The 18,210-nt window shown below is 40.9% G+C and overlaps 2 non-coding genes across 2 annotated transcripts; one reads left to right on the forward strand and one right to left on the reverse strand.

The window, feature by feature from the left end:
- The first annotated feature begins 10,380 nt into the window (after positions 1–10,380).
- On the forward strand, positions 10,381–10,453 carry TRNAK-UUU. The gene has a single exon. It is a non-coding gene; the product is annotated as a tRNA-Lys (tRNA).
- A 6,326-nt stretch (positions 10,454–16,779) lies between these two features.
- On the reverse strand, positions 16,780–16,851 carry TRNAD-AUC. The gene has a single exon. It is a non-coding gene; the product is annotated as a tRNA-Asp (tRNA).
- Between the last annotated feature and the right edge of the window lie 1,359 nt (positions 16,852–18,210).

Below are 18,210 nucleotides of genomic sequence, written 5' to 3' on the forward strand. Positions count from 1 at the left end.
TCTTAGTCACAGGATGAGAGAGGAAGTCACGACACGGTACAGGTCACAAAGACCTCACTGATAAAAGGATGTGATAAAGAAGCTGGCCAAAACCTACCAAAACCAAGATGGTGACCAGAGTGACCTCTGGTCGTTCTCACTGCTCATTATAGGCTAATTATAACTTATTAGCATGCAAAAAGATACTCCCACCAGCACCATGAGTTTACAAATGCCATGGCAACCTCTGGAAGTTATCCTATACGGTCTGTATGATCTGAGGAACCCTCAGTTCCGGTAATTGCCCACCCATTTCCAGGAAAATTCATGGAATAATCCACCCCTTGTTTAGCATATGATCAAGAAATTACTATAAGAATAAGCTGCAGAGCAGCCTATGCTGCTGCTCTGCCTATAGAGTAGCCATTCTTTATTCCTTTACTTTCTTAAAAAACTTGCTTTTTACTCTACGGACTCTCCCAGAATTCCTTACTACACAAGATCCAAGAATCCTCTCTTGGGTCTGGATTGGGACTCCTTTCCGGTAACATTATGTCTCCCTAAAACGTATAAAAGCAAGCTGTACGGCCGGGCGCAGTGGCTCACGCCTGTAATCCCAGCACTTTGGGAGGCTGAGGTGGGCAGATCACCTGAGATCAGGAGTTCGAGACCAGCCTGATGAATATGGAGAAATTCTGTCTCTATTAAAAATACAAAAAAAAAACAAACAAACAATTAGCCGGGCATGGTGGCATATGCCTGTCATCTCAGCTACTTGGGAGGCTGAGGCAGGATAATCTCTTGAATCAGGGAGGCAGAGGTTGTGGTGAGCCGAGATCGCGCCATTGCACTCCAGCCTGGGCAACAAGAGCAAAAACTCCTTCTCAATCAATCCATCAATCAATAAATAAGCAAGCTGTACTCCGACTACTTTGGGCACATGTCCTCAGGACCTCCTGAGGCTGTGTCACGGGTGTGTCCTTAATCTTGGCAAAATAAACTTTGTAAATTGATTGAGACCTGTCTCAGATACTTTTGGGTTAAACAGAAACAATAATGGCTATAAAGAAAAAAACACAAAGCAGAAACACAAGAATTCAGGAAATACATTGCCAGAAATAAATATTTCATGACAAGAAAAATAAAGACTGTGAAACAGAAAAATACAGAACTCATAGAGACAAAAGAAAAAAATATTCAAGATTGAAGACTAAAATTACAAAAAGCACAAAGCGGGTACCACTGATAGCATATAAGTGGATAGTGAGAATAGACATGAAAAATAGAAGAACAACAAAAATATAATCAAACTAATTATAAAAATAATTATAGATATAGAGCAGGTGTTGATGCTCTACAGCTATGGACCAAATCAAGCCTACCACCTATTCTTGTGTGGCCTTGAACTAAGAATGTTTTTTCTATTTTTAAATGGCTCAAAAAATGAAAACAACTTTATAACATATAAACAATGATATGAAATTTATTTTCAGTTTAAAATTCAAATTAGGCTTTATTTGAATAAAGGTTTTTGGAGCACAGTCATACTCATTCATGTACCATTATATTATATGTTGCTGCTTTCATACTACCCTTCTCAGTGCCAGAGTTGAGTAGCTGCAGACCATATGGCCTGCAAAGCCTAAAATATTTACTATCTGATCTTTTACAGAAAAATTTTGCCAACTGCTAATGCAGAATATAGGCAAGGGAGATTTTAAAAATACACAGATGTGTGGAGGGACATGGTGGCTCACATCTGTAATCCTAGCACTTTGAGAGGCCAAGGCCGGCAAATCACATGAGGCCGGGAGTTTGAGACCAGCCTGGTCATAATGGTGAAACTCTGTCTCTACTAGAAATACAAAAATTGGCTGAGCATGATGGTGTACGCCTGTAATCCCAGCTGCTTGGGAGGCTGAGGCAGGAGCATTGCTTGAACCCGGGAGGTGGAGGTTGCATGAGCCAAGATCTTGCCACTGCACTCCAGCCTGGGCGACAGAGTGAGACTCTGTCTCGAAACAACAACAACAACAAACCCACATAAGTGGAATTCCCCCCTCCAAAATAAGAATTATTGAAACAGTGCAGAATTTGCATTACATGAGAAAATATTTATAATCTAAAAGAAAATTTGAATATATCTACTGAAAGATCACAAAGCATACCAGAGAAAATTGATCTCAAATAGGATAATTTCTAGTACTGTTATTTGACTTTGAAAATAAAAAAAATATTTGGGTAGCAGCTACAAAGGTCAAGTCAACGCTAGGGGAAAGAAAATCATGTTGGCATCTGATTTCTCTACAACAGCATCAAATGCCTGAAGACAGTAGAGTAACACCTACCATACACTCAAGGAAATATAGGGTGAATAAGGGGTTGTATATATTCAGAAAGCTGCATTTTTAAGTCAAATATTCTGGATAAACCACTTAAAAATGCAAGAAGTCAGGATATATTGATCACATAGACTTTCCTTCAATAAACAACTACACAAAGTATTATTCTAGGCAAACAAACAAACAGTTAAAATGACTGGGGAAATTGGAGCAAAACAATTAACATGGGGCACTGAATGTATTAAACTGCAGATCACCAAAACAGTGAGAAAGATAAGAGTAACTGAAGAAAATGGAAATGGTATATGCTCTGACAATATTGAGATGATATAACTAAAAATTTGAAGGAGTACGGAGCAATACTGCAGAATTTAGCTTCACTGTACAATCTCTAATAACTAAGATAAAAAGTATTATTTAAGAATGACAAACATTCTGTGCCTATGATTATTTAACTGAACCAAAGCAAACAGTGAGAAACTAAAATTTGGTTGGAAATAAGATGGAAAGGAGAGAAGAGAAAGCAACTCTATTCTGTGAGTTAGTTCCAATAGAAATCTGAACAGCCAACCTTCAGAACAGAACTCTGCTAAGAGCTGAAAACATTGTGAGTAATGTTAGTAGTCAATTACAACAAAGGCAAATGCCTTTGAATGACTTCCCCCGGCTCTTGATGTGTGGATAGATATTACCAATACTGCTTAGTTTACTTGATAATAGGGAATGCTGACTTAGAATTTCAAGTAACTGAAACATTATTCCCTCTAAAAAATTTCATTCTTTTCATTAGTGGGCCTATACTAGAAAAAAATTTGCTCAATTCTATAGTTATATTTTGAATTTTGTTAAAAATGTTGTTTTCTCAGCTGAGTGTGGTGGCTCACGCCTGTAATCCTAGCAATTCCGGAGGGCAAGGCAGGTGGATCACCTGAGGTCAGGAGTTCAAGACCAACCTGGCCAACATGGTGAAACCCTGTCTTTAAAAAATAAAAAAAATAACCCGGCTTGATGGCGGGTGCCTGTAACCTCAGCTACTCAGGAGGCTGAGGTAGGAGAATCACTTGAACCTGGGAGGCAGAGGTTGCAGTGAGCTGAGATTGCACTATTGCACTCCAGCCTGGCCTACAGAGTGAGACTCCATCTCAAAACAAACAAACAAACAAACAAACAAACAAATGTTGTTTTTTCTCTTACAATTTAAAACTTACAGAATATCCTTGAGTTTTCCTCTTGACCCATCTGGTCTTTTTACAGAAAACATTGGCTGACTCATAACAACATAGATCATGTTGGACTAGGGTAATATGAAGTAGGGCAGGAATACTTGAAATTGTCAGCTACTGGAATTTGATGACATTTCTAGGAACAAGAAAATTTTACCTTTTAGAGGAGTTCATTTGGGGGACTTGAATTCAAACTCCTAATATTTGACTCAAAGTTCTCATGGTATTACTTCTTTACATTGTTTCAAAGTAATATTCTGGGTATTCTATCTGAGAAACAAATTTAATTAAGTAGGCAAAGTTTCAAAGTAATATTCTGGGTATTCTATCTGAGAAACAAACAAATATAATTAAGTAGGCAAAACCAAGCAAACAAAACACCACCAGATCACCAACCACACACAAAATGGGTAAAATTAGATACCCGATTGCCAATTGTTGCTTGTAATATTTGTATTATCTTTCATGGGAAATGAAAGCCTCTGAAAGCTACTAATTAGAGGGCTAATAAATACAAGTATGAAAACTGACCAGTGCATGAACATCTTTCACCTTAATCAAGTCAGGAAACCACTTGTGATAGACTGAATAGTGGCCCCTCACAGATGTCCACATGCTAATCCCAGAAACCTATGAATACGTTACCTTACATGGCAAAAGAGATTTTGCAAAGTAATTAAGTTTAGGATCTTGAGATGAGAAAAGTATCCCAGATGATCCAGTTGGGCCCAATATTATAAAAGGGAAGTCAAGAGTGAAAGAGACAGAAAAAGAATATGTGATGATGCAACCAGAGGATAGAGTGATGTATGTGCTTTGAAAATGGAGGACTAGCCAGGTGCAGTGGCTCACATCTGTAATCCCAGCACTTTAGGAAGCCATGGTGGTCAGGAGTTTGAGACCAGCCTGGCCAACATGGAGAAATCCCATCTCTACTAAAAATACAAAAAATTTAGCTGGGCGTGGTGGCAGACACCTGTAATCCCAGCTACTTGGGAGGCTGAGGCAAGGAGAATCACTTGAACCTCGGAGACAGAGGTTGCAGTGAGCCAAGATCATACCATTGCACTCCAGCCTGGGCAGCAGTGCGAGACTATGTCTCAAAAAAAAAAAAAAAAAAAAAAAAAAGAAAAAAAAGAAAAGAAAGGAAAAAGAAAATGGAGGACTGTATCCCTTGAATCAAGGGATACAGGTGGCTGCTAAGAGCTGGAAAAGGCAAGGAAACAGATTCTCTTTTGAAGCCTCAGGAGGAACAAAGTCCTGCTTGATCTTAGACTTCTGACTGTATGAGAATAAATTTGTGTTAAGTCACCAAGTTTGTGGTAATTTGTTGCAATAGCAAAAGGAAACTAACACATGACTTATTACTCAATAGTGATTACAAAACAAAGGGAGAGGTTCTTCCTAATCCAGGGTTTCTCAATCTCAGCACTATTGACATTTTAGGCTAGAGAATTCTTAGTTGGTTGCAGATGCTGTTCCATGCACTGTAGAATGTTTAGCAGCATCACTGATAACTAATCACTAGATGCAAGTAGCACCCTTCCCCAGTGTGACAACCAGAAATATCTCTAGACTTTGGCAAAATCACTCCTAGTTGAGAACCACTGTTCTTGTTCTTCTGACTCTCACATCTCTCTTATCTTAAGCCATAGAATGTATCACATCCCATCTCTTTACTTCACCCACTATACAATTAGGCTATCAAGAAGAAATGAATGAGAGGAAAAAATGAGAGAGATAAAAGCCAGTGAGTAAAGTGATGGGGAGAAGGTATATGAGGAATGAAAGAAGAAGGCCAGCAGGTGAAGAAAAAGAAGCAGCTCTGGTGAGAACAATGGAGAAGGAACGACATGCAGAAATATGGAAGAATGCTCAAAATGCCTGCCACTTACTCTCACAGAGAAGTTAAAGGTCTGAAAATAGGAACGAATAGCCCTCTCCTTATCTATATTTTAAGGCCTGGATTTTAGGACTGAGCTATTACTATTATTCCATGTAGAAATTTGTAAATATGTAATTTTTATTGAAAGGACAGAGGAAAGAAGAAAGAGGGAAAGGATTTCTAAACCACACTAGTCCAAAAAGAGCTGAAAGAAGGGCAATGTTCTAATGAAGAAAGTGGGGAAGAGCAACATTTGGTGCGCCTGCCAAAGAATTTTTTAAAAAGAGTAGGGTAGTAAAACAGTTAACATGAGAAGTTGCAGATCTTGAATCTGTGGCGTATGCAAAATAGGTATGTCGGAAGTGGGATTCAAACCCATGCCTCCATTTGGAGATCCGAACCCCCAGAGGGGGAAGCCTAAGCTTGAGTCTGGTGCCTTAGACCACTCGGCCATCCTGACACCTGCATGGAGTGGGTGGTTCAATCATCTACTTACTGTAATCAATAGTCAATCTGTTCCAGAGACTGTGTTCAGTTGTACAGTGAAAACTAAACTAATTGCAAAACAGAAGAGGAGTAAAGCTGAGTTTTGATGGAAGTGGAGACTATCACTATGGCACACAGTTAAGGCAGCCCCAGAGCCAAGGAGCCGGGTGTATTGAGACCCCGCTCCCGCCCACACCTCCCCTTAATTCGTTGCCCACCAAGATTCCCTCCTCCCAGTCACCCACCAGCCCCACAATCCAAGTCAGTCCCCACGGTGTGGGAATTTCACATATCTGTAGATCTTGTTAGTGATGGCTGTGGAGACCATTTCTGCTAGCTTGTTTTGATGCTTACACTCTCTTCTCACAATTAAATTGAAAAGTAACATAGGTAAGGAGGGAGCCAGTGAGAAAGGCTTGAACGCCCCCCTTTAAACCTGTCTTCCAGCATCCAAATCGTCCTTCTAAGTTTAGGTGGTGGCATATTGCACACTCTTCCTGTGTTTCTCCCCAGATCCCACACTTCTTCCAGCACTTTCTTCACCCACTGGCTTTTATCTCTCTCATTTTTTCCTCTCATTCATTTTTTTCCTGATAGCCTGGGTAAAGGGGATACGAAAGTGAAGGGATGTGATATATGGTTCGATATGTGCTAATAGAGGTACGAGTAAAAAGGGTTAATGGCTATTACCAAGCAATAAACTGTATCTGCCTTCCCTTCTCCCTCCTTTCAGTGATGAAGGTGAGAGGCTCACAGCTGTCCCTGCTTTTATTTTGTAGCGAAGGGCTTCCAGCATTACAGACACATTGTAAATCAGTTATCGGAGAGTTGCAGGCTATTTTGTGAATGGACAATGGCCAAAGAGAAGTTGGTCTTGTTGTTGTTTACTTGTCTGTCATTTTAAAACAACAACAGCAACAACAAAAACAGGGTCTTCTTTGGTTACCCAGCCTGGAATGCAGTGGCTATTTACAGGTGTGATCATAGTGTACCGCAGCCTGGAACTGCTGGTCTCAAGCAATCCTCCTGCCTCAGCCTTCCAAGTAGCTAGGACTTGTATTAATAATTTCTTGATCTAGCTGTAGCATGTAAAATATTTTAACAACATTTAGAGATGTGGAAAGAATGAAAACCTTGAGTCAGATATCAGTGGGATTGAATTCAGGCTCCACCCTTATGAGAACCTTGCAGTGGTCCAGAAAAAGGTGATGATGGTTTGGACTAGATGATGGTGGGCGTCAGATGCACCACATGAGGAATAAGAGCCAATAGCTTTATCCATAGGGAAGAGTAAAAGGATGTGAACCATGGGCAAGAAGCCTATTTAACAATCAATAGACTAGGTTCTACCCCATACAAGGCCATCATCACAATTTGTCAGCCCATGCTCACAATATCACAAGCCAAAATTAACAGACTAGAGAACTAAATCAAAGTAGAAATTCTCACCAGTGAAAGAATGTTTTAAATGCTTAAAGAAGGGCTTTTTTTTTTTTTTTCCGGAACCAACACAACTGGAGGCAGGCTTTGGCAGAGCTATAATATATAAATGATGGAAGGTAGTGAAACATCCAGAATAGTTTTGAGCAGGACTATCAAAAAGTTTATTATTGGCCGGGCGCGGTGGCTCATGCTTGTAATCCCAGCACTTTGGGAGGCCGAGGCGGGTGGATCACAAGATCAGGAGATCAAGACCGTCCTAGCTAACACGGTGAAACCCCCTCTCTACTAAACAAACTACAAAAAGTTAGTCGGGCTTGGTGGCGGGCGCCTGTAGTCCCAGCTACTCTGGAGGCTGAAGCAGGAGAATGGCATGAACCCAGGTGGAGCTTGCAGTGAACTGAGGTCGTGCCACTACACTCCAGCCTGGGCGACAGAGCGAGACTCTGTCTCAAAAAAAAAAAAAAGTTTATTATTTATAGAATCTTCATCTAAAGGAAATTGTTCCATTTAGAAAAGTGACCTATTTTTTTCTTTAAGTGAGAATGCCTCTAATCTATAACGACTTGATGACACTCACATGAAGATCAGAAGTGATTGGATTAGATCTCAAATGCAACCAATGAAGTGACCTGTGAGAGGGTGTGAGCAAAAGCTTCAATGTTGAACACCAATGGGATTTTCTCGGTTAAGTAGACCAAACATATTTTACTATTTTTTTTGGCTTTCAAAGTGGGAAATACTGAGAGATATGGTCACACGGTAGAAGAAAATGTGACTTGACAAAAAAAGAAGACATGAAAGAATTTACTGATTCATTATTCACTGTTGCCCTGAGTATAAATCAGGAAACTCTTATTGTTGATGAAGGTGGTAGAAGAATCCAGCATGAATCCTAACAGATTAAGAGTGCTTCCCAGATGAAATGTGGCTGACCTAATTTTAAAACTCCCACTCATGCCAGGCTTTGCTTGGTAATATAAGGAGAGGGTGGAAGAAGAGAGTATACACCAAGTGGATCGGCTTATAAGCCTGCCAAGAAAGGCAGCATGTTGCCCTGAAAGAAAATAGCCTGCTTTATTCCAGCTATGCTAATCCAACCTTTCTGGAAGCCAGGCATATGGCAAGATTTGTTGCTTTCTTGGCCTGCCCTGCTCAGGAATGTAGCCTTTTGCTTTCTTGTGGGCAAAGCTGACTTTATTGATTTGTTCATTCATTCATTCATTTCACAAATATTTGTTGAATGCACAGCCAAGTTCTGTTTCTGTAATTGGTACCAAAGATACAGAAGTGGAGCAGTGCAGGGAGACAGACAAATACATAAAACTGATGGGTGCCAACGCACTCTCACCAAAGGCCGCCAGGGAGACACCTGGAGTTGGGTTTATTACATGTTGCAGTGAGGGAGAACACACACAGTGGAAACCACGGGTGTCTCACTAATAGGGTGTTAGAAAAAAAATTATAAAATTTAGACTTTGGCGGGGTGATTTGAGACAGGCTTTAAGAAAGTAGGGCTTTGCCGTGCTTTGGATACTGTCAGGAAGTAGGGGTAATTTTTGTTGTTGTTGTTGAGACGCAGTCTCGCTCTGTCGCCAGGTTGGAGTGCAGTGGCGCGATCTCGGCTCACTACAAGCTCCGCCTCCCGGGTTCACGCCATTCTCCTGCCTCAGCCTCCCCTTCTGCCCACTACTTCAAAAAATAGAAAAAAATAGCCAGAAGTGGTGGCAGGCGCCTGTAGTCCCAGCTACTTGGGAGCCTGAGGCAGGAGAATGGCCTGAACGCAGGAGGCGGAGCTTGCGGTGAGCCGAGATCGCGTCACTGCGCTCTGGCCTGGGCGACAGAGCGAGACTCCGTCTCAAAAAAAAAAAAAAAAGAAAAGAAAAAGGAAAAGGAAAAGGAAAAGGAAAAAGAAAAGCTGGCTTATTTATTTATTTATTTATTTATTTATTGAGATGGAGTCTCGCTCTGTCGCCCAGGCTGGAGGGCAATGGTGCGATCTTGGCTCACTGCAACCTCTGCCTCCTGAGTTCAAGCGATTCTCCTCCGCCACTCTCCCGAGTAGCTGATTACAGGTGCCCACCACCAAGCCCAGCCAATTTTTTTTTTTTTTTTTTTTTTTGTATTTTTATTAGAGACCGGGTTTCGCCATTTTGGCGAGGCTGGTTTCAAACTCCTGACTTCAAGTGATCCACCTATCTCAGCCTCCCAAAGTGCTGTGGTTACAGGCGTGAGCCACTGTGCCCGGCCTAATGTTTTAAACAATAGAGTTACTGACTCAAAAATAAATAGTCCTGGGTTAGGCAGTCCAGGTCTGGCACAGCTCCTCATGGAACAAGTCTCTTCCTGTCTTCCTCTTCTGCCAAATTGGCTGTGGGGTTTTTGTCCCCATGGTCCCTCTTTACAGGTGCTCAAAATATCTCAAGAATTAATGAATACTGAACAAACCACGAGCACTATTTCCTGAACTCCCAGGCCATTCTTGTCTTTGAATGAATTGGGGCTCCAGACAAAGTGCGAAGAGAAAATTAGAGGGGGACTTGTATTTTTATTTCCTCCTACCTCTGAAGAACCTAGACATTCCACTTCTGAAAGTGTGGGAAAAATATCAAATGGAGCAACAGAGAACCTTCATCTTCTTTCCACACTTTTTAATCCTCTCGAGGATTCTCCTCAGTTAGGCCAATCGTTCCTTAAAACCGTCTCCACCTCCTGGTTCCTCCCTCCAAGATGGCGAGGGAGCCCGCAAATTCGGTCTCCCAGGACCCCTCTGCCCAGAGCAACGAACTCCCTTTGGCAATATAGGAATAATCTTCATTCTCCCTGCAATTGTGTACATGAATAAGCTGTTTAATGAAAGTACAGTGTGGAGGTTAAATTATCTGCTTGGTGATTAAATGGCTTAGGTGATTGAGCTCCAACCCTGGTAGTTTCTGAAACCATGGATTTCCTGCAGCTTTTCTTGGCAAGCCAATTACTGATGGGATTACGTTATTTAAAGAATGAAGAAGGCTACTGCAAGAAGGCCTGGGTAGCTCAGTCGGTAGAGCATCAGACTTTTAATCTGAGGGTCCAGGGTTCAAGTCCCTGTCCAGGCGTTAAGTGTAGTTTTGACTTCTGCCACATGTAGAAGTCAAAACAGAAAACTTCTGCCGTATGTGTCGAAACAGTCCTACCCTCAAACCTTTGCTAGGTTTAACTTACTTATACTCTCCAAAGACTAAATCACATATTTGTAAGAAAATTTAGGATTATGGTAAAGACACTGTAACAAGTAACTTGCACTGGAGTTAATGGATAGCTACTTTCAAATTCCCTTACGTGGTGGGGGATAACTACCTCATTCTAGAGGGTGTTGCAGTTTGGGAGCACCCTAGTAGCATGTAGACTGAGAGCAGTGGCCTTTGTCTTGTTCATCTCCGAGTTTCCCAGGTCTTAGACAAGATGGTAGTACACAAAACCCTGCAAGAAACACGAACTAAAATCCAGACAGATTTTGAAATTGTCAGTCATCCATTTTGTGCTTTCATTACAAAGCTACTGTCCTCACCTTAAGATATAATCTAAAAAAAAAAAAAAAAAAAAAAAAAACAGAAATGGGCTTCTGTGCATTTTTTCTGTGTACAGCACTATAGATTTTTATAAGACTTGAAATGGGTTTTAGACATAAAGTCGAGGTTTTTACCCAGTGGATACTCTGAGCACAGTAAGTGCATATTCTTTATGACTGTTCCCTCATTTTCACTAGTCATATGTACCCTAGAGAAGAGGAGTAAAGCTAACAAGATTTCTATTAGAGAAACTCTGTATTTGAAAAGTTGTGGAAGTTTTCCCGCCTTCAAAGTGGACCTCAGAAATCAGTAGGCAGGGCAGCAGGAATTGTCAGTCCCTGGTTGCACCTGACATAAAAATGAAGTATTTTTTTTAGCAGAAACAGGTATTGAAAGGTCAAAAGTCTGCTGTTCCCCAGACTTAACCTCCAGCTCTCTCTTAGGTCCTAATTCAGCTGGTGAAATGATGAGATCTGTAAGAAGAGTGAGAGGAATTCAGGGTTTCAAAGACTTTCAGGGTCTCCCAAAGTGTGTCTCAATCACCTGGGGACTCATGTTTCTTCCTGAACTTGAGGAGATATGTCCAATTTAGTAATGACTGGAGTGAACAAGGTTTCTTCTTCAGAGGAATTAAAAGATACAGAAAGAGGCCAGACTCAGTGGCTCACCCCTGTAATCCCAGCACTTTGGGAGGCCAAAGTGGGCAGATCCCTTGAGATCAGGAGTTCAAGACCAGCCTGGCCAACATGGTGAAGCCCCATTACTACTAAAAATGCAAAAATTACCTGGGCATGGTGGCATGCGCCTGTAGTCCCAGCTACTCAGGAGGCCGAGGCAGGAGAATTGCTTGAACCTGGGAGGTTGCAGTGAGCCAAGATCACGCCACTGGACTCCAACCTGGGTGACAGAGTGAGACTCAGTCTCAAATAAATAAATAAATAAAAATAAAAGATAGGGAAAGCAGAATGAAAGTTATAACTTACAACACAAGACAGAGGATTTAAATCTGTTGTGCCCTTCAACATTCTTTCTGCACTTTCACAATTGGGATTTCCTGGGTTATTTAAGGTTGGGTGGGAAGTGGAATGACTGCCCACTTCCAAGGGTTTTGCAGGCATAGAAGACCATTTCCCATGTCTCTCGTGCTTCTCCCTTTTTAGCACACCCATCCTAATGCTAACTTTTCCTTTCTCCTCTCCTCCACCTTTCCCTAGGCCCTTCTTTTCCCTCTTGTCTTCTCTTTTCTTCTACCTTTCATTCTCTGTTACCTCTCATTTGCTACTTAAGTGTTTCCTTTCCCATCCATAAGGGCAAAGTTGAATGAATCACTTGGTAATGCATCACCTTGAACATCAGAGATTCCATATTAATCCATGTCCTCTTCTAATATGTTTCATCACATCTTATCTTAAGGTCCATCTCATTCAAAGACAAGAATGACCTGGATGTTGAAAAAGTAATATTTGCTGCCACGGTCATATTCGACCTTCAGTCATGCATGAGCACCTTTGCAGAGGAAGAAAGGAAGCAATGAGGTAAGAACCAAGACAAGAGACTTCACAATGTTTCCTGCAATAATGTCAGTTTCAAAATAAGTAAATAAATAAATAAACAAACAAATAAACCAAAACCATGGAAAATGATGAAAGGCTAGATTTTGTCAGGTATGGGACAGGGCAGGAAACAGAAAGCAGTGGCTGTGATTTACATAAACGGTGTTGTTCTTCTCTCCTGGGGGACTCAGAGTTGGGGAAAACAGAATAATTTTGGAGTCCACAAGTGCCATATTGAAAATATTAGTATGGTTTCACCCATCGAGGTCTGTGTTGTAGGTCCAGCATACATCTGCTGTGCAATCTGACTTTGCATAAGGTGCCAAGAAAACAGTTCTATGGATTCACATAAATTCGTTCAGCTCAACACAGAAGTACAATTTTATTCTTCATTCTTAATTTATTTTCCTTCTGTTTTCATTCATTTCCTCCATCCCCCTTCCTTTCATCCCAAGAGTCTCCTGCATTTCTTTCTTCTCTGAATATTATGTACTAGCAACCTCTGGCCAAAGAATGAGATGGATATGAGGGTGAGTGTAGGCATAGCTCTGAGCTTGTAAAGGTGAAAGCTATACAAAGCGAAGTGGAACCCAAGTTAAATTTAAGATTTCATGAGTTTTCTGTAGCCTGGGAACATTAGATTCAGGTTTTTCTTCCTTCCCAAATTTTACATTCTCTGACTTTTTCTGCTCAAGTAAGCATTTCCCTTGTCAAAGTGAGTATTGTGGAAATTGCTTTATCAGCATTAAAAGATGGTAGAAAAGACATTTTAAAAAGTGCTACATGTAATGGGATATTTTGACTGTATATTTAATTTAATATACATTAAAACAGGACTTTCAAGTATTGAGCCCATTGTATAAGCTCTGTTTAGAGAAGGCGTGATTATCCCTACAGTTTCTCATTGAGCAGCCCAGGTTAGCTTGTTATTAAACTTGGAAAGCATGAATGCCTCCTAATGGAAGATTACTGCAACCTTAATTCCATGGTCCCACCCATTAAGGTCCTTATACCAAATATTATTGTAATTACTGACACCATCTAATTGTTAACTGATATATACTCTGTAGTTATAGATTTGTCTACTACGTTTTGTTTAGTGGCTATTTCAATGCCTCAAATCTTCTCAGTTTGTCTGCATCTGTGAGGGAACACAGTACACTTTTACCTCTCTACCATGGATTATCTCATATGGCTTGCCATAGCACATAATCTTTGCCAGCAAGATCTTAACTGCATCCAACTTTCTCCAGAAATATAGGTGTGATATTTATTGATGGCATTCTTCTCTGCAGAGACTTATTTGACACACACACTCACTCAAGACATACAAACATTTGGCTGAGTGCAGCGGGTCACACCTGTAATCCCAGCACTTTGGGAGGCCGAGGTGGGTGGATCACCTGAGGTCAGGAGGTCTAGACCAGCCTGGCCAACATGGTGAAACCCCGTCTCTACTAAAAATAAAAAAATTTGCTGGGCATAGTGGTGGACACCTGTAATCCCAGTTACTCAGGAGGCTGAGGCAGGAGAATCACTTGAACCCAGGAGGAGGGGGTTGCAGTGAGCCAAGATTGCATCATTGCACTCCAGCCTGGGTGACAAGAGTGAAACTCTGTCTAAAAAAAAAAAAAAAAAGACATACAAACATTCACAAAGGACCTCACAATAAAGGGATGGGTTATTGCCCCTCATGTGCAAAAATAAAATTATATAATTATCTCCTCTATTATTGGATGTTGAACTTTGACAAAATTATTACCACTTTCTAAGACACTCTTAAGAATAGTTGGATAGTCCTTTAGCATTATAAAATACATACACCTCAAGCCACAAGCCAATCAACATCTTGCTTTCTTACTCATCCTTCAACCTAGCACTCCCACTTTGAAATATTTATACTTAGGATACATTTCCAACAATATGAAACTATCTACACACATTAACTGCAGGACTACTTGAAACTGCAAAATACTGGAAACTACCTAAACTACCAAACATAGGATATTTATTGAATGAACTATTGTTTCACATGTAATGGTGTAATATGTAGTTATAAAAAGGAATGAGGGCCAAGTGCAGTGGCTCATGCCTGCAATCCTGGCATTTTGGAAGGCCATGGCAGGAGGACTATTTGAGCACAGGAGTTTGAGACTAGCCTGGGTAAAATAGTGAGACCCTGTCTCTTGAAAAAATAATAATAATAAATTAGCTAGATATGGTGGCGTATGACTGTGGTCCCAGCCACTAGGGAGGCTCAGGTGGGAGGATTGCTTGAGCCCAAGCGGTCAAGGCTGCAGTGTGAATTCCTTCAGTCACTTGGATTGCAGAGCCTTAGATTGGCTGTATCTCTGTACTGGCAGACTTTGACTGTCTCAGTTGACTCAGTGGACTTTTTGTTAAACCTGGACAACAGAAGCAACATGCATCCTGAAATATTAATACCATCTACTGAAGCCTGCTGAAGTCTCTTCATACCACAAACAACAGATCTTCTAAATGAGGGAGAGCAAGTAGGGAGTGAGAGAAGAAAGATCTTGTAGAACTGCCAGAGAATGCATTTGTTTTCACTCATCTTTGTTCATATGAAGTCCCTAAGAAACAGTATAAACTAAGGAAAGGGTAAGACCTTAAAATATCCCATCCAACTGTGGTAATAAAGTTAAAAACATACACTGACCAGATTTACAACTGGATAAACAGAGGGACAGAACTAAGTGACCTGGTTAAAGGTGTCTCTGTCTCTGCTAACTCCTCCTTAATAACTCGATTTGAAATGGTGCATAACAACTTAAAGTTTCATATGTTACAAAAAATTGTCAGAATCTTGGAAATGGGCAACAGAAATGATTGGGTGTCTTTTCAGTGAAGTGTTGGGCATTGTCTAATAGACCTCTGGAAATTACTTGATTTTGAGTGTGTACCTTTGACCAAATTTTAATTTGTTAAACTGTTCTAGGACTCCGCAGGAGAAAAGCTGACTTGTAGATAACTGATAGTAATGCAAATGATATTAGTCCATACCAACTCAAATACATTTTGTCTGATAGAAATATAATTAATTTCCAGTAGAAAATATAACCCAGATATTACATTTTACTGTCCTGTATAGATTATTATTTTATTTTTATTATTATTATTGAGATGGAGTTTCGCTCTGTTGCCCAAGCTGGAGTGCAGTGTCACCATCTCGGCTCACCGCAACCTCCGCCTCCCAGATTCAAGCCATTCTCCTGCCTCAGCCTCCCGAGTAGCTGTGATTACAGGCGCACGACACCCTACCTGGCTAATTTTTGTATTTTTAGTAGAGACGGGATTTCACCAGTTGGTCAGGCTGGTTTCAAACTCCTGACCTCGTGATCTGTCTGCCTCCGCCTCCCAAAGTGCTGGGATCACAGGCGTGAGCCACCACGCCGGGCCTTTCCTGTATAGATTATTAATCAGTTTTCCATTTATCATTTACTTATTAATTTCCCCAAGAATCCTAAGATACAAATTATTAAATTCACAGATGGAAGGAGAGGACAAAATAACCCAAGACATCGCCCAATTTGCAAGTGATGCAGCCTAAATGTAAACTTCACCACCCACCCCAGTAGTTCGGCCCTTTCTGCCTCAAAGTCACTCCTGTGGCAGGCCGGCCTCAAACGACTCTCACCAACTAGCATGCTTGGAACACACTAAGGCAAAGAAAAACGCATTTCTTGTTCCCAACCAACCAGTCGAGGACTGAAAATTCCCAATTAGAGATCCTGGCGTGTTTCTAGAGTCAGCTGAACACACTTTGAATACTGGCGCGTTCGGTGACCTCTCTTCCCAGAGAGAAGGTGGCAGTGGACTTCCATCAGATGATGGCTTGCTGCGTGAACCCATTGATAAACCAATACGCAGGAATCAGACTTAAAATGACAAAACCAGGGCCAGGCGTGGTGGCTCACGCCTGTAATCCCAGCACTTTGGGAGGCCGAGGTGGGTGGATCACCTGAGGTTGGGAGTTTGAGGTCAGCCTGGCCAACATGGAGAAATCCCATCTCTACTAAAAATATAAAATTAGCCGGGTAGCGCATGGCTGTAATCCCAGCAGGAGCCTAAGGCAGAGAATCGCTTGAACCCGGGAGAGGGAGGTTGCAGTGAGTTGAGATCGCGCCATTGCACTCCAGCCTGGGCAACAATAGTGAAACTCCCTCTCAATAAATAAATAAATAAATAAATAAATAAATAAAACCAGAAAGAGCTGCTTTCTAAGATTGGCCTTATTAAGGCCTGACTCGCTTTCTAACATTGGTATTGTTTAGGTTGAAATCAAAAGCATCCACTTGTCTCCCCGTCGGGGAATCGAACCCCGGTCTCCCGCGTGATAGGCGGGGATACGCACCACTATACTAACGAGGAAGCCTTGAAATGATGCTAAAAAGCTCGTCTATTGAAGTGGTATTCATACATTGACTACTGAATTTTTCCTTGACAGAGGCCCTAAAAAATGCTAATCTTCATATTAAAAAGTTGTTATAAGATTCTATAAAACAGATTTCCCATGTTGCTTCGAAAACCTGAAAACGGCAGTTCTGCAAAAGATTATGACTTTGCTGAAAATAGTTCTAGGTCATGAATAGCAAAGAAATCTTCATTAATAGTAAGGAGCACAGTAAACTTAAAAAACTTCCTCTGCTCGAAATATCCTCCTTTCTTCTTCAACTCAAGTTTATTCATTATAGGTTTACCTCAAGGTCACCGTCCCCCAGGATTTTTTCTCGGACCAATGTGAGTTAGATGCCGTTCCTCTGGTTCTGTTTACCATGATAAAAATATACATATATTAATTTCTACATTTCCTTTCATAAAGGAAGGATCTTAAAGTCTAGGTTTTAGATTTTGCAGCATTGACATTAAATACGTGTTTATTTTTGTATAGCCGTTTAGTAGTAGAAATCCCATTCCTAGGAATGTGTTTCAGTGAAATTCCAGCTGAGCTCAATAAGTGGCTTCACAGAAATAAGATATTAATTGTACCAATTTGATGTAAAGGGAATTAAAGGCAACCTGATGTGCATCAGAAATCTGAATAAGTGTGTACTGAGAGAAAATCAGCAAGTTTTCTATCACTGCTATAACATATCACAAACTGGGTGGTTTAAAACAATAAAAATTTGCTCTCAGTTCTGTTGTCTAGGAGTCTGAAATCAAAGTGTCTGCAGTCACCCTCTCTGAAGGCTCTAGGGAAGAATATTTCCTTGCCTCTTCCTAGTTTCTGGTGGCTCCTGGAAACCTCTAGTGTACCTTGGGTTGTAGCTGCGTAATTCCTATCTCTGTCTCTGTTGTTATGTGGCCTTCTTTTCTCTGTGTCTCTGTATGCCTTCTCTTCTTATAAAGACACCAGTCATTGGATTTAAGCCTCGCCCTAATCCAGTATGACCTCATCTTAACTAATTACGTCAGCCAAGACCCTATTTTCAAATAAAGTCACATTTTGAGGTTCTGGATGGACACAAACTTGGGGCAACATTATTTAATCCACTACAACTAAGAGTGAAGAAGTGTTATATGCATGAGCTTAATTAACTACACCAAAGTAAACATTGAGAGCTGTAAAATCACTGATTACAATTGGCTGTGGGTGAGAGGGAAGAGAGGCGGGGAGGAAGAATATGCAATCTTGCATTGTTAATTGTTCAAACTAAGGAAACAAAGAGATTGTCTAAAGAAACACAATAACCAAGCTCTTAAATAATAATGTAATGATGAAGATAACAA

The sequence above is a fragment of the Papio anubis genome, chromosome 6 (genome assembly GCF_008728515.1).
Source record: "Papio anubis isolate 15944 chromosome 6, Panubis1.0, whole genome shotgun sequence".
Taxonomy (NCBI): Eukaryota; Metazoa; Chordata; class Mammalia; order Primates; family Cercopithecidae; genus Papio; species Papio anubis.